Genomic DNA, 17,187 nt, shown 5'->3' with positions numbered 1-17,187 from the left:
TTCATTCACTGACTAGAACCTGCAATAGAACATACAAGCGTTGCAGCTCACCTCGTTTTAAATTAAATGTACTTCTTTCTTGAATAAGTGCAATATTTTGAATATAGATCAGTGTACTAGTATGGCCAATTTAGGGATAAAACAGTGAGAGGAAGTGAGACATTCAGGATGAGGTGGGGAGACCCACTGAAACACAGTCAAGATAACTTCACCAAGCTTTATGTTGTTGATGATCCAAATGGCTGTTTCGAATCATTCTTTCAACTTCAAGCAGTTGGCCTCGGGTATTACCAATGTCTTTGTTATGGTAATTACATAGTTGTTTTGTATTACTTCAACTGTTTATATGTATTTGTATGTTTGCTTTTTCAGTAACAAATGTGGTGAGATTATTTCTTATGGAAGTAGAATACTAACACCTGTTTTTTGAAGTAATGGTGCCATCCCTCCTATGGTGGGAAAAATAATGATCCCCCAAAGATTGTCACGTCCCAGTCCCCGAGTCCTGTGAACGGTCCCTTACGTGAGAAAAGGCACTTTGCTTTTGTGATTAGATTAAGGAACTGAGCTGGGGCTAGTCTTCTGGATTATCAGGTGGGCCCAGTGTAATGACAAGGGTCCTTATAAGGGAAAGAGGGAGGCAGGTGGGAGTGTGAGAACCAGAGAGGGATTGGAAGATGCTATGCCATTGGTTTGGGAAATGGAGGAGAAGGGGTCATGCACCAAGGAATGCAAGTAGCCTCTAATAACTGGAAAAAGCAAGGAAATGGATTCTCCCCTAGAGCCTTTGGAAGGAGCTCAGCTCTGTCAACACCTTCATTTTAGGACTTCTGACCTCCAGAGCTGTAAGATAATAAAAGTGTATTATTTGAAGCCACTAAGTGTGTGGTAATTCATTACAGTGTCAACAGGAAACGAATCCACCTCCTCTCAGATTACTTGGGTTTACCCGTCACCTGGAACCTCTGACAGTGAGTTCACGTTGCCTCAGTTCTCCTACCTATAAAATAGGTGACTCTCCCTGTCCAGTTCCTCTCGTGTGGCTTTTATAATATCCAAATAAAATAAAATTCGTGAAAGTATTTTGAAGACTACCTTCTACTGCCCTGGTACTGACAGGAGAAAGACCCCAGAAAGTTGGGCTTTTATAAGGCAGGTGTCACGGAGGAAGAGAGGTGCTGGAGGAAGTGTGTAGCCATGTCTTAAGGTCTCCTTCCACGTGGGGAGACTCCGCTAGTGAGAGGAGTGAATTATACTGATGAGGTTGGCATTTTGTGTGATTTTTTTAAGTTGGAAATGAGGTGCCTTAACAATTTAGAGACTAGAAATAAAGTGTACATGATTTAACATGTATGCCTCCCCTCCTCATCCCTGATTTTTTGGTTGACTTACTTGTAAAGGCTCCTTGGCCTGAATGAAAACTATTCCTCTCTAAAAAAAATAGATAGACAGACAGACAGACAGACAGATAGATAAGGAGGTTGGGAGCAATGAGTGGGCATGCAAAGCCAACTTCTTTCTCTCATATTTCTTTTGGGATCCAGCAGCCCACAGCAAACATATGTTCCGTACTGTTCCTCTATGTCCTAGCTTCAGAAAATCCAGGTCCCGTGGTATGGGAGAAAGTGGGGTGACAGGGGTGACTGCAGCTCATCAGTGAGTGGGTAAGTTTAAGATGCAGTTTTGAAACTCCTGTCTTTGCTGAAAAACTAAATCACGTTCCGTGGGATTAGCTTTATCAGTAAGAAAGATGATACATCAATTTTTTTTTAATTTTTTTTACTGAAATACAGTTGATTTACAATGTTTCAGGTGTACAGCAAAGTGATTCAGTTATACATACATACATGTTCTTTTCAGATTGTTTTCCATTATATGTTATTACAGGGTATTGAATACAGTCCCCTGTGCTACAGAAGGTCCTTGATCTGTTTTAAATGTAGAGGTGTGGATGAACATCATCTTCATCTGCTTTTATTTGTGTCGATTTTAATTTTTATGTCTCAAGTTCTCAGAACCCCGGCAGGAAGAAAGGTGCTATTTATTGGACCGCCACCCTTCGTTCAATAGGGCAAGGAAGTTCAGGATGAAGCCATAGTGATGGATCATGGAATATGAGCTCAAAAAGAAGAAATGAAGGGTAAGGAGGGGGTGATGATAGATATGGATAAAGAAAAATGGATGGACTGAAGGTCACAACAAAAAAAGGAAAAGCACTTTTGAAGAACGTGTACTTCCGCAAGTACCTTGGAAGGATAATATTTGTAGCCAGAGTAAGATATTTGCGTTTGAAATTTTGGAGATTATGTCATTTTGGTTGATGCAGGGATCTAAGGCATAGTGGATCGCTGAGGTGGAGTAGAAGAAAACGTCAGTGAGAACGAGGACGTCAAGAAACCAGGAGCCCGTGGTAGTGGGTGAATCATCAGCCTGCATGTTGAAATCAGCAAGAAGAATGACGGGGGAAGAGATAAGAAAACTGAATCGCAAGTTAGTTTTACTGAGAATGAGGAAGAAAGTCCCAGAGGCTACTAGTCAGTGACAATAACACGGAGGAAGAAGAGTGGGGTAGTCAGATGGTGTGAGCCTCAAAGGAGCAAAAGAGGTTTGCAAGAGAGAAGGGGGAATAAAACTCAAATTGTCATTGAGGCATAAGGCTGGCACTGGAGCACTTTGGGTAAATGAGAAAACATAATCCACCTGAGACGGCTGCATAGAAAACGTGTCCCCAGGATGCAGCCAGCTTTGAGTTAAAAGGTGAATACGGTCTTCAGAGAAGAGGTTGGAAAATACAGGAGGTCACTGATCTCACCTTGGGAATTGGGAATTCCAAGAGGCAGAGGGGGAGGACTTTTCTAGGGAGAGGAACGAAGGGTGGGTGGGAATTAGGTCAGAACAAAGGAGGAAACTTGGGTAAGTAACTGATGAGCGGGAAGCTTGGAATTCGGATGGAGAGTGGGATAAACAGGCATGTGTGGATGGCTAATCCTCTCAGAGGTGGCTGCTGTGGCCTGGACCATTTTCCTGCGGTGGCAGCCTGGGGTTGGCATGGTCTAAGTATAGTCAGCTGCTTCTTCAGACAGCGGGAGTCGTGGCTGTCTCTGCTCTAGCACCGCACTAGTTTGGTGCCTTGGCTACTTTTCTTTTTCTTGTCAAATGAATTTGGTCCTCCTCTCCCTCTTTGGGCTCTTGCTTATTCATGTTTCAACTTATTCATGGCTTAGGGATAGATTATTTTAATTGTTCAGATAAAAGGACCCTTCCTTTATAAACGGAATCACTGCAATGTTTTCATGAAATAGAAAGCAGCAAATTATCTCTTAACACATGACTTAATTTGCACCCACAGCGTGTACAGTGATGGACTGACTCATGGAGAGAATGTACGTATGTGAGAGAGAGAGAATGAATGAATGAGAAGATTAGGTTATCAGTAGTAAGACTATAGGAAGAAATAGGCAGGTTTTCCTCTTCCCCCCGTCACTTTTCAAAGGACTGTGTGCCTTACCCTCAAAGAGAAGCATACTACTTTCTATGTCGATGGGCTTCTCCCCCTGAGTGGAGTTGAAAAGTGGCTGAATGATTAAGTATCTCACATGTGAGATCCAAAAGAAAATGGGAAGACCTGAACACACGAATGGGAAGAAAGATTTGGATCTGCGGACAAGCCTGTAGGACCCCAACTCTGACAGATCTGACATTGGCAAATGGGTGGCCAAGTACACAAGTGTTGTGTACTTGGGGGGGCACTGTACGAGGGCCAGGAACTCCCCTGGACAGAAGGCCAGCCCAGGACTCCAGCCCTAGAACAAGGTCAGTGGCCTCATCCAAAGAGTACTGACCTGACCTTACTTCTACATTAGTAAGACTTCTCTTACTACTACACACAATGACTGTGAGGACACCTCCCAGAGTTACCCTCAGGACTCTCTACTCCAAGGAACCACCAGACACCTCTTCCATGTGAGGGAGATTGCTGGAAGGGAGGGCAAGGGTTCCTATACCTGTGCTTTGTGGAGAACCATGCATATTAGTAACTCCTATGCTGAAGACAGAGAGAATGGGCACCACTGTTGAAAACAAATACTTTCCCAGTATCCCACATCTTTTTCTGGTGATCTTTGGCTCTGTTTATTTTTTATTTATTCAGTATCCCCTATTTTTGTTTATATTCTATTAGACATGGACTTGTAACCCAGCTCCACCATTTGCTAGCTACATGACCTTGGTAAACTTAACCAACTTTTATAAGGCTTAATTTCTTTACCTATAAAATGCTAATCAGAACCAAATAGGGCTGGTTACTCTGAAAATTAAATGACATAATATGTATAAAACATTTCACATTTAACACTTTAACTACGAATTAGAAAGCAAACTGTTCTTTTCCTCAAGGGATATAGAATGAATAGGTACATAGTCATGCAAAAAAAATAGCAAGCCCAGAATAACAGGACCCATCAAAAGCCTCCGCCATTTTTAGGGTTTCATGATCAATACATTTGGGAAATGTTTAATGCTATATCTTCCTTTTGGAGATTTATATTGCACACAAAGGCATTAGAGACTCTGAGAATTCTTGCAATTAATGACCTGAATAACTGCTTAGTCCAAAGTTTCTCAGTATAGTATATATAACACAAGCTATTAACATCTGGCAGATTTAGTCTTTCCCAAAACACAGTTTCAGAAGACTTCCGCTTCTGTCCAAGGTGGTTGTTAACTGACTGTATTGCTCCCAAATATGTTGAAGCCCTAATACAGAACGTGATGGTATTAGGAGGTGAGCCATTTGGGAGGTAATTAGTTTAGATGAGGTCATGAGGGTGGAGCCCCGATGGGATTAGTGTCTTATAAGAAGAGAAAGAAACCAGACCTCTCTCTTCAGCAGGAGGAAGAAAAGGTCATGTGAGAACACAGAGATATAGCAGCCACCTACAAGCCAAGGGAAGAGGTCTTAGAATGAAACTTGCCTTGCCAGAAACTTGATCTTGGACATATATCCAGAGGGAACTCTAATTCAAAAAGATACACACATCTCCATGTTCATAGCAGCACTATTTACAATAGCCAAGGCATGGAAGCAACCTAAGTGTTCATCGACAGGTGAATAGATAAAGAAGAATAGATAAAGAAGATGTCATACACACACACACACACACACACAAAAGAATATTACTCAGCCATAACAAAGAATGCCACATCGTCATTTGCAGCAACATGCAGAGATTATCGTATTAAGTGAAGTAAGTCAGACAGAGAAAGATAAATATCATATGATATCACTTGTGTGTGGAATCTAAAAAAAAAAAATACAAATTCTATTTACAAACCCAAAACAGAGTCACAGACATAGAAAACACACTGGCTACCAAAAGAGAAAGAGTGGGGGAGGAATAAATTAGGAGTTTGGGCTTAACAGATACATATTACTATATATAAAACAGATGAACAACAAGGAACTACTGTATAGCACAAGGAACTATATTCAATTTCTTGTAATAATATATAATGGAAAAGAATCTGAAAAGAAAAAAATACATATGTATAACTGAACTGCTTTGCTGTACAGCTGATACTAACATTGTAAATCAACTATGCTTCAATAAAAATTTTTAAAATTTTAATTAGAAAAAGAAAATAGAAAAGTATTCAAATCAATAATCGCATTAAATGTAAGGTTTAAATGTAAATATTTCAATTAAAAAGCAAAGATTTTCAGATTAGATTAAAAAAACAAGGCCTAACTATATAGTTCTTACAATCAATCCATTTTAATATGAAAGCATATTTAGGTTAAAAGTAAAAGGATGAAAAAAGATACAGCTTGCTAACATGAATCAGAAGTAACCTGGAGTGGCTGTGTTAATAACAGGCAAATTAAATTTCAAAGTAAAGAACACTACCATAATGATAAAAGGTGAATTCATCAAAAAGGTGTAACAGTCCTAAATGTTTATACACACAACACTTTCTAAATATATGAAGCCAAACTGATAGAGATACAAGGAAAAATAGACAAATGTAAAATTATAGAGACTTCAACACCCCTCTTCCAACTATTTACAGAAAAAATAGGCAGACAAATCAAGGTATTAAGGAATATTATTAACCACTTCATCTAATTACATTTGTAGAGCACTCCATCCAATGACAGCAAAATACACTTATTTCAAGTGCACACGAAGTTTTTATGAATATAGAACATTAGGCCAAATAGTATTTTGGTCTCAACAAATTTAAAAGGATTCAAGCTACATAAAATATGATCTCTGACTACAGTGGAATTACATTGGAAATCAATAACAGATATCTAGAAAAAAACTTGAACAATTTGGAAAATAACACGCTGCAAAATAGTTCATGATCAAAGACTAAATCAAAATGGAAATAAGAAAGGATTTTAACTGGATGAAAACACAACATATCGACATTTTTGGAATGCAGCTAAAGAGTATTTAGTGGGAAACTGATACTATAAATACCTATATTAGAAAAAGAGAAAGCTCTCAAATCGGTGATCTTAGCCTCCATTAAAAAACTAGCAAAAAAAAATTAAGCCAAAAATAAGCAGGAAAAGAGGAAATTATAAAAGATCAGAAATCAATGAAATAGAAAACAAAAACAACAGAGAAAGTCAATAAAACAAAAAGCTGCTTCTTTGACAAGATCAATAAAATTGATAAACCTCTATCCAGACTGATCAGGGGGAAAAGACAAAATTACCAATATCAGAAATGAGAGCGATGCTGTAAGTAACTACAGGAAATATTACAAACAACTTCACAGTTATAAATTACAAAAAGCTTTTTTTGTTATTGAGGTCATGACTATAAATTTAATGTCAGGTACTTCTAGCCCTCCAACTTGGTTCTTTTTCAAAGTTTTCTTGGCTATCCTGGTACCTCTGTATCTTTATTGAGGAGTCTGGCTCACGGCCAAAAACCCACGCGTCACGTTTTTCACAGGCAGTTCTGAAGGCCTCAGGGAGAAAGCTGCTTTCCCTGCACCAGACTCAGCAAGTGCCCCGCAGGCTTTAAAGGGAGTGCAGTCGCAGATGCAGGCTGCCCTGGCCGGCCACGCTCTTCAGCAGCGCTGCAGTCCTGGCCCAGGTGTCTCCACACGGAAGCCCCTTTATCAGGGGTCTTCACGGGGGCCTCCCTCAGGTGCCTCTGCCAAGACCCCCTTGTGAGCGGAGGGAGGCCTTGGCACCTTCTTCCACCTTAACTCAGCACTAGGTACCCGTTCCAGCACTACGTACCCTTCCGCTCCTATCTCTTCCCATTCTCGCTCCTCTTGGTCCCCAGGGCCTTACTATTGCAGGAGCCTTTGTTTGGGACTCCCTGAGCACTAAGGCAATTCCACACATCTGCGGTGATCCACCTGCCCTTCAATGAGAGCCACTTCATGGGGAAAAAATGGAAGAGGAGGGCGGTACTTTCGCCAGCTTAGCCTCCAGTTCGTACTTTGCAGTAAGTGATTAAAGGCTTGACTGACGTATAGTGTTTAGTATCGGTCCTGGTTCTTTGTTTGGGTTTTCTTCCACAGGAAACCCTGGGATTGCAGGTCACCTTATGTCTTTATATAGCTCTGTTAAATGGGCTTTCTTATCTCCATTTTCCAGTTAACAGAACTGACGATCAGAAAGATTACATAATTTGTTCAAACTTCCACAGCTTGTAGGAGGAAACTAAAGCGCCCATCTCCTTAGCTCTTGTTCCTGAGGCCTTTCTCCCTGCAGCCCAGGTGCCGATGTGTCACAATTGGATTTTCCCTGTTAATTCACTGCCTTTCTTTCCGATGGTCGCCCTCATCTGTCTTAAAACCTTGCTTCTCAAAGTCAAGTCCTTGGACCAGCAGCATTGGCATTACCTGGGAGCTCGTTAGGGCTACAGAACTGCCCTTGCTTCAGGACAACTGAATGAGAATCCAAATTTCTACAAGATGCCCTGATGATTCCTGTGACATTAAAACTTGAGAAGCACTGATCTAGGAGAAAAATCTGAAGGTATTTTATGCAATATATGCAACTTTTACTGCATGTTAGAATCGCCTTGGAATCCTTTAAAAATCCTGATACCCAGGCCACAAAGTCCACCAAATGAGTCAGAATCTCTCAGGACGGAGCCCACGCATCAGCATATTTTAAAACTCCCCAAAAGTGCGGCCAAGTTTGGGAACCAGTGCTCAAGGCCATGCTTTTCAGGCCTTAATGTTCCTAGGAATCATCTGGGAGCATCTTAAATGGCAGATGCTGACTTAGTGGATGCAGGGTGGGGCCTGATATTCTGTATTTCTTTTCCTTTGTAGTTATTTTCCCAACTGTAAAAATTCAGATTTATTACTACTTGCTTCATGAAGTGATGGCAATACTAAGGCGATAACAGATACTAAGTGTATCAGCATTTTCTTAGCATCAAACTTCACCATTATGGCTTAAAAAACTTGTACCTACTTTTCAATAAATTTTTTAGGTGTATAACATGATGGTGTGTTGTTCTTTTTTTTCTTTCTTTTTTTTTTGATTTGTAATGTTGTATGTTTCTGGTATACAGCGCAGTGATTCAGTTATATATATATATATGTGTGTGTGTGTATATACACATATATATACACATATTCTCTATCATTACAGGCTACTACCAGCCATTGAATATAATTAATTCCCTGTGCTATACAGTAGGACCTGTTGTTTATCTGTTCTGTCCATCGTAGTTTGTATCAGCCAATCCCAAAGAGATTGTGCATTTTTAACAAGTTCGCAAGTGACAGATGCTTCTGCTCCCAGGAGTTTCTGGAGCAAAATGAAACAATCTGGGGGTTCCTTCAACAACACCAGTAAGTACAAACAGCACAGAATGAAGGCAAGCTGATCTCAGGCACCGTCCTGAGAGTGTGACGAAACAAGGAACCCGGGGAGCAGAGGAGGGGTTCCTGCAGGCTCTTCCAGGGCCTTCCAGGAGGTTGCTTCACACCTGGGGCTGGGCTGGGCGCTGCACCTGGCCGGACTGAGTGGGCCGCCGGCCTCACATCGTCGCTGTGCTGGGGCCCCAGGGCAGGGCTCGTGCGAGCTCACATTTCTCCCTTCCACAGCCTTCACGGGCTGTCCACCTTCCCTGTCCCTAGCACACCCTCACTTTTCCCGGGGTCCTGTGTCCAGGTCCACTAGCAGTCCCCGAGGCACTTGCTCGGCCCCCTGCGGGCTTACTTGGCTTTAGACTGAGTCACAACTGCCAAAGCTCAGGCCAAGACGCTGAGGAACTCAAGCCAGGAGGATGACGGCCACGGGGATGAGCGCCCGGGAGCCGCAGCGTGACAGAACATGGTTTGTTTGTTCATGCTGGCTCCACTCACGACATGCAAGATTTGGTCTAACGACTGCAGCTTGGCAGGACTTAACACGTACTGTCCTCGCTCCAGCTTATAATTTACATATTTCTCTCCCTGTCATCAGCAGGTTGCGTGGGACTTGCTGAGCGTGAGGCAGGCCTGTGTTGGGTTCGGCTGTGGCCCCATTTTGACCCAAATCCCCTGGCCTGTGGCCGGATGGGGATGGGTGTCTGTGAAGCGAAGTAAGTAAGGGCTACCCTCTGGCCTGAGGAATCCCCCTGGCAGCCTTAACTGACCCTGTTTTAAGATGGTAGGATGCTTACCCAAAATTCCAGAAACCAAAAACTAACCTGTACCATGGAGCAAACTAATGTACTTTTCTCAAGGCTTGACAGGAAAAAAAAAAAAAAGAGACAATGGAGAGGGAAGGGAAAAGCAGACCGTAGGACGTCTAGTGCGAAGGCAGCCAAGGAGGGGACTCTTTCTGCACTGAGATTGTCCCGTGGTTTTAATTTGGGGCTTGTTCCTTGACATTTTTTCTGAGCACTATTTACAAGGCATTTCACCACGTGCCAGATAAAACTAGACATCAGATCACAACCTGTTTAACCTTGGCAATACCCTTCCTCCCACCAGCGCCCCCACCCCGCCCAGATTCTTGAGACTTTCTTTAATTTCCTGCCAGTTTCTAAGGATTTGGAGAAAGTCTGGGACCTAAAGGAGTTAATGTAGCTTAAAGGCTGAGCAGTTTCTTCTCTCTCCTGAGAGCATAATTAATCCTTATTTTTCCCCAAAGGGGAGCCAAGGAAATGCTTCATCCCCAGACAAGGGGGCCAACAACATCAGCAGACTCTTGTGGCAGCGACTAAGGGGCCAGAGGTTGGACCCAGCCTCTCAGATCTGCTTCGGGTCTCCCGTGACTGGTCTCAGGAGACTGAAGTTCCTTTCACTTCCCCAAGCCTGGTGACACCCCCTTGGGGGCGCTATTTAAATGTAGGCATTTGAAGGCAGAAACAAAAGAAGAAATTTCCTGGCTGGTAAGTAATTGGCCTTGTGAAACCACACCTGGGGGGGTAGCTAATTAATCAACTGAGCAGAGGAGGACGCCACTCTAGAGGGAAGCCCGGGGCAAGCGGAGGAACAGCCCTGTGTGTTGAGGAGTGGCCATCTGCAGGATGGGGCCCTCTGGCAGCCTTAAGCATCCAATAAATTAGAGGAACTTCTTAAGGGCTCTAAGACCCAGGCCTTGAACCATCTGCCTTGGAAAGCCCCAGAGTTACCGTCCTGCTCTCACCCAATGGTTCTCAGTGTGGATGCTAAAAACAGCATCAGCTTCACCTGGGAATTTGTTAGAAATGTACATTCTCAGGCACCATCCAGACCTGCTGAGTCCCAGTTTCTGGCAGCGGGATCCAGCAGTCTGCGTCTTAACCAGCCCTCCAGGTGACTGTGGTGCACCTCAGGTTTAAGGATCACTGCCCACCATTTGTTCAGCCCCTTAAATCAGGCTGCTTTGGGACCATCCAGCGGTAAGTAAGGAGGGTTGGATCATAAAGTGGGGCTTCTAAGTCAGACTGCCTGATTCTGAACGTTAGCTTTGCAACTTCCTAGTCACGTGACCTTGCAAACCAGTCCCCTCGGCCCTAAGAGGCAAATAACACCCCTTCCCCAGGAGGCGCCGTGTGTCTGGCATGTAATAGTTTCTGTCTCTTTCCTATTCCAGTCTTTCTGATAGGAAATTTACAGAACAAGAGCTACTGTCCTTAGAGTGAAAATCTGCAAGACAGGAAATGGCCACACATGTACAGGATGCTAATGTTAATACATTTTTAATTAACATTTTTTAATGGCTCTCGATTTAAAAGAGTTCAGTTCAGCCTTTGAGTCCTGAGGATAAGGATTTTTTTTTTTAGCAGAAATATGTTTCCTCATGCTGACTCTCATCCAAATAGTTTCAAAGATTAGATTAAAATTTTCCTAAAAAGTGAAACTTAAATTCATGCAGTTATATTTCCTCCTTTTTTTTTTAAGAGAAAGAGGAAGAACACACCATGGGAGGCTTGATTTGGGTTTTTGTGTATGTAATTCAGGATTAACAAAACAAATCAAAATGACTTGAGCATTTTCTTTTTTACTCTTAGTTAAGGCACATTTTTTAAAAACTTCGCTGTTTTATTTATCTTTCTATTTTTTAATGGAGGTACAGGAGATTGAACCCAGGACCTTGTGCAAGCTAAGCACGTGCTCTACCACTGAGTTTTATTCCCACTCCCCAAGGCACAACATTTTTGCCTCTATATTGTATGCAACATTGTTTTTACTTACATATTTTTAAAAGAGTATCTTTTTAGCAAGAATTTTAGAAAGTACAGAGAAATATGTAAAGGAGAAAAATACCCATATCCTTCAACTTAGAGATAATCACTTAATCGCTGTTAATGTTTCAGTATGTTTCTCTGTGGTTTGGTGTTCTGCTCACAGGTATAATCATTAATGTGTGTACATATAAAAAAATTTTAATAGGATCATGCCATATTGCTGTGATCACCTTGCAGAGGCAGGATGGACTCCCCCCACCCAAAATTTGATTCAGATGTCAAAATTGACAATGCCACACACACACACACCAAGAGGATATGAAGAGGTTTATTACTCTCATGATGAGGTTTTCTGGGGAGTGCAGGGCAGTCTTTGAAGGAGGTCCAAAAATGGCTTGAGAGAGCAGGGGACAGAGATTGGCTGGGTTTTGTGTGTGTGTTTAGAAGCTGGGAATGGGGTGATGGTTCCTGCACCAGAGTCCGGGGCTTTGCATGGTTTGAGCTTCCCACTGGTGTCAAAGGAGGTTGACCCTGAGCAGGCTCCTTAGCTTGCCCGGTGGTGGACCATCAGGGAAAGGGGGAAGGTGAGCTTGAAGATTCTCAGCAAACAAATGTCAAGACTGGAGATGGACTCTTCATTACTTGCACAGTTTTGCATCTTTGTCTTAAATTCAGCATTGTATGTCGTATTTGTGTGAGAGGGTGAGTGACCCGTCCTTCTATTATGCTGCCTTGAAGCCCCTCCCCAGCATTGCAGTGTGGTTAACAGTGATCAGAAGCTTTATGGTCACTAAGTGAAGTAAGCCAGAAAGAGAAAGAAAAATACTATATATATCACTTATACATGGAATCTTAAAAAGGAGTGGGGCACAAATGAACTTATTTACAGAGATAGACTCACATAGAAAACAAACTTATGGTTACCATGGGTAAAAGGGGGTGGGGAGGAATAAACTGGGAGTTTGGGGTTTGTAGATACTAACTACTGTATATTAAATAGATGAATGACAAGGTGCTACTGTATAGGACAAGGAAATGTATTCAATACCTTGTAATGGCCTATAGTGAAAAAGAACATGAAAAGGAATACATATATGTATAAATGAATCACTATGCTGTACACCAGAAATTAACACAACATTGTTAATCATTTATACTTCAAAAAAAAAGCTTTATGGTCAAATTAAATTTCTTTTGACATAAGTATCTTGTGTCAATGCCAGTTTTCTCTGTCCCTGATCATTTATTTATTCGTATTCCAGAAGGATGTGTAGATTCTTTTCTTATAAAACAAATTATTAAAAATCACAGAAGAATAAAACATGGCATACATCCTGAACACAATGCATAAATAAGTTTTCCTTGAAAATAAACACAGCTTCCTCAGGGATGAGAATACAAGTAGTTTTTTCGTTTGTGAGTATATCTGCATTTTATTATGATCACATATTATACATTCTACAGAATGCATGAGTCACATATCTAATCTGCTTTTAAATATTGGTCCTAAAGAACCCAGGTACTTATAATCCTACAGTTGGAGTCCAACCTTGAGACAACAAAAGACAACTCAAGTCAGCTTCAAACAGGAATCCAAACTAACCGCAGGGCTATTTTTTTTCCATCTGTAATAAAGAGTGTTCCAACATCTTTAATGACCGAAGATAATCCTCTGTCGTCATTCGTGCATCTAGGTTATAAAAATACATACACTGCTTTGAAGAAAGGTCCTGGTCCACTGAAGTCAAGTGAAGGTCAGATTATGGAAAACTGGCATTGTTACAACCAGAAATGAAGCCTGCTTATGTTCCTCTTGGTATTTCTCAACAAAGAATCTCACTAACTAGTTTCCAACTTGCAGATTTAATTAAGAGCATGAGGAGTGATTGATTCTGGATGCTGATCGCTAAAAGTGACTTGCACTGCGTTAGAGAAACACCTATTGAAATGTACGAGGGGGAAAAATTCTGGTTTCAGATTGAAGGTTTACTGAAAAACATTCTAAAAGAGACCGGAAAGATCAGGACAAATTGGAATATCTTATTCCAAGGTAAAAAAGCACTTAAAAAAAAACTATTTGGTAGAAACATTGGCCAATCTTATTTTTTCCTTTTAATGCAAAAGAACTTGTCATCTCCAAGAAATCAAGTGGCTATGCTTTTTGAACTCAGTGTAAAGACTGGCACTACAATGTCAAAATAATAGCCAGACAGGGAATATGTAAGATAGAAGGATGGAGGCAGGTGAATAAACTAGGAAGGATGCTTTGCACACCCAGGGCAGGAGCGTTTCTGGAGCACACCTTCTGGTGGTTGCCAATTCCAGGAAGCTTCCCCCAGGCTTCTGGACCAGCCACCAGTAATTCCATTAATGCTGCTCACAGAGCAGCCAACACAATGTCCATCACACAGTTAGCACTGAAAGACGTGAACTATCACTGTGATGATGGTGGTGATGATGGTGATGATGACGACATGGTTATCATCCTCAAGAAATTCACAGCCCAGTGGTGGAAGCATCCAAGTAAACAGCTGATCGGAATACAGTGCACTGAGAATAATGCATGAAGAGTGATCAGGAATAAAGAGGAGAATCCAGCCAAAGCTGGGGGCAGGGGTACGGTGGGGACCACACCATTCAGTCAACACAGATGTGCATGGATGACTGTAAAATGACTGCTTATTTGTCCACCAGCCTATGTAAACAGGAAGAGAGTTGGGTTCAGGCAGCCGCTGCTTTATTTATTTCCTTTTCCTTGTGCCACGTAGGACCAGGATCTCCAGGGTCTTTTAAAAATACCACTTGGGCTGCTATTGAAGAGCATTTTGGATTTGTCTTCCAGGCATCAGAGATCTCATTGTCATATGAGAGGCACACAGGATGGAGAGAAAAAGAATTATGGTTGCTTAGGAAACTGAGTGCTGTTTCCTGTGATTACAATCTCAAGGCTAAATTTCCATGCTTGCTGCAGGAGTCTTTTGACAGCAGTGTACACCTGTCAAAAAGTCTTTTAAAGAATGTAAAACTAGGATTCTTTGGGGTTCCAGGAGACTCTGGCTCAGGACTCTGGCAAGAGGTCCTTTCTCTGTTTTTGATTTTTCTTGCATGGCCTTCCCTGGCCCTGGTCATCTGAAGACTTGGTCTCCTGGCTTCTGGTCATGTGGTCAGCCTGCCCATGAAAGCAGGGTAAATATTCAGTCATTAGCCAGTTGTCAGTAACTGTCCAAAATGCCCAAAGGGCTGGGGTAGGCTTTATGAGGGACGCATGACCCCTGTCCTTAGTGATTCTAATCTGGTTAGAACGGTAATGTCTACACTAGGAAAGAAGTTGAACCACATTGGGCTGCTGGGAGGGGCACAGATACTGATGTCCCAGGATGTTGGAAGAGGACGAGAGGTGCCTTGCTACCGGTAGGTTTGGGAGAGGAACAAAAGTCTGAGAAGCGTTGGTCAGTCGAATGGATGGATGGGAGGGTGCAGGCACAGGCAGACAGATGGGTGCCTGCACACATGCATGGGTGTAGCAGCGTAACACAGTGGTTTTAAAGCCAGCTGGGCAAGAGCTGCTGCCCTGTCATTTACAAGCGGCATGACCTCAGGAGATTTAATTAACTCCTTCAAATCCAATTTCCTCACCTATAAAACAAGATGAGAATGCTTGCCTTGAAAGATTGATGAAAGAATCAAATGTGAGGTTTGTAAAGCATGGCAATGGTAGGCACTCGATCAAGAGTGAGTGACTATGCTTCTTTATGTTCATAATGGTCTAGAAAAGTTTCTGGGGGACATAGATTACAGGCAGGCCTGGAGCAAGGATGGGATGGAGATGGATGGAAAGAGAAGAAGGGTAGTCTGGGGGAAGAACAGGACATTGAGAGCATGTACCTGGAAAACCTGGCAGCACACTGGTGTCACTGAGGGAGGCTACCTGGAGCTGTAGTTTCCTGAAGCTGCAAAGGTAAATGGGACCTGAGTTAGAGGACTTGAAATGCTAAGGGATTCTGGCTTTTCCGGGAGGTCAGCAGGGAATCGTGGAGGTTCAGAGGAAGCAGAAAAATCTCCCTCTGGGCCCCCTTTGTTCCTCAGCCTGACCTTGACCACATCCGGACTTCCTTTGAACTTGGAGGCTCTCAGTTTTTACAGTATTTATAGTTCCCCTTACGTTTCACAAGGAGCTCCTGGACTTCCTGTGCCCAGGACAGCTGCAGCCGGCCTCTCCCCCAGCTCCCGGGGAGCAGCTGAAAGGCTGCGCACGGCAGAAACCCTCCCCTGACGGCGAAGAAGCAAATGATTTTAAGGATGAGCTGTCACAGAGGGAAGCAAGTCCCCTTCAACCTCCTTTGTCGAATAAATGCTACCTGTGAATCAGAGGCGCTTGGGCCGTGACTCACCCCGCACGAGGCTCGGTGGAGAGGGCTGTCTGTCCGCCAGCACGTCCGGGGGCGCGGTGCCAGGCCGCCAGCGGCCTTGGCTTGCGGGGAGGGGCTGTGCTTTCCACGGCCCAGCGGGCCCCGGGGCGGCTGGCACAGGAGCCCAGGAGGTGCCTGCGAGGTTTCCTTCCACAGGAGGCAGCAGAGCCAGGGGGAGCGGTTCTCCACGGCTTTCGGAGAGCAGGAGCACGCCAGCTAAAACTCCCCGGAGTCCCGCCGATCTTAACCAGTGGTTGGGGATTCCCTCCGGGAAGTCTGCATCCTCCTGCCCAGTTAGATGGCTACGTGCATTTTGTGCGGCGAGGACCCCTAGTTTTAGTGAGCTACTTTCGGTCCTAAGACTCCCCGCACCCCCCACGCCGCATGCCTCGATCACGTCCAGACTCACTTGGCCCCGAGAGCGTGACTGAGCGACTTGCAGGGAGCTACCGCCAGTGCGCAGCGGAGAAGAGGGTGGAAGCAAAGTCTCCAGGTTCCCCCCTGCTGCCCTGGCCCCATGAAAGAGCCTAAAATAAAATGATAGCCTATGATGTTCCGAACACCACCTCCTCGACGGAAATTACTGTCAAGGACTACTTGGAACGTCTTTATGCCGCCAGCCCCTCTCCTCCACCTTCCAGTTGACCCCTTCCCCCACAGCCCACCCACCTGCCGGGCCGGCTTCCTGCTAAGAGGACAGCATGCCCTGGGCGACAGGCATTTGTGACTGGAGGACTGCTGAGGCTGGCTCCCCGATTGTCAAGCAGCTGGCGGGGCAGGGAGGGGAGTGGACTTGGGATAGTGGCTGAGTTTCTGGCCCTCTTGGCTGTACACTCAGGGGAAACAGCAGGTTGAGAGTGAGCAGAGAAATGGGAGCCCTCTGGGGATCTAGAAGTCATTGTTCCTTTTTTCCCCCCACTTGTTTGGGCAGCAGGGGGTCACTGGGCCCTCACCTCCCAGGGACATCATCATAGTTGTATTGATAGACAGCCTACACTCTGGGGGCTGACAGCTTGGGTTGGAATCCTGGCTCCATCACATTTTATTGATGTAATCTTGGGCAGTCTCTCAACCTTCTAGACCTTGGTCTTCTCAGATGTAAACGAACATACTGGTGCCCGCCTTTGGCA

The 17,187-nt window shown here is 43.7% G+C and overlaps 1 long non-coding RNA gene across 1 annotated transcript; it reads right to left on the bottom strand.

Moving 5' to 3' along the window:
* Nucleotides 1–14,368: 14,368 nt before the first annotated feature.
* Nucleotides 14,369–15,711, bottom strand: LOC140700519 (uncharacterized). The gene is made up of 2 exons (XR_012078930.1): nucleotides 15,534–15,711; nucleotides 14,369–14,817 (listed from the first exon to the last, which is right to left on the bottom strand). It is a non-coding gene; the product is annotated as an uncharacterized lncRNA (long non-coding RNA).
* Between the last annotated feature and the right edge of the window lie 1,476 nt (nucleotides 15,712–17,187).

The sequence above is a fragment of the Vicugna pacos genome, chromosome 2 (genome assembly GCF_048564905.1).
Source record: "Vicugna pacos chromosome 2, VicPac4, whole genome shotgun sequence".
NCBI lineage: Eukaryota > Metazoa > Chordata > Mammalia > Artiodactyla > Camelidae > Vicugna > Vicugna pacos.
The sequence above is the reverse complement of the archived record's forward strand: the minus strand, read 5'-3'. Positions and strand labels throughout refer to the sequence as shown.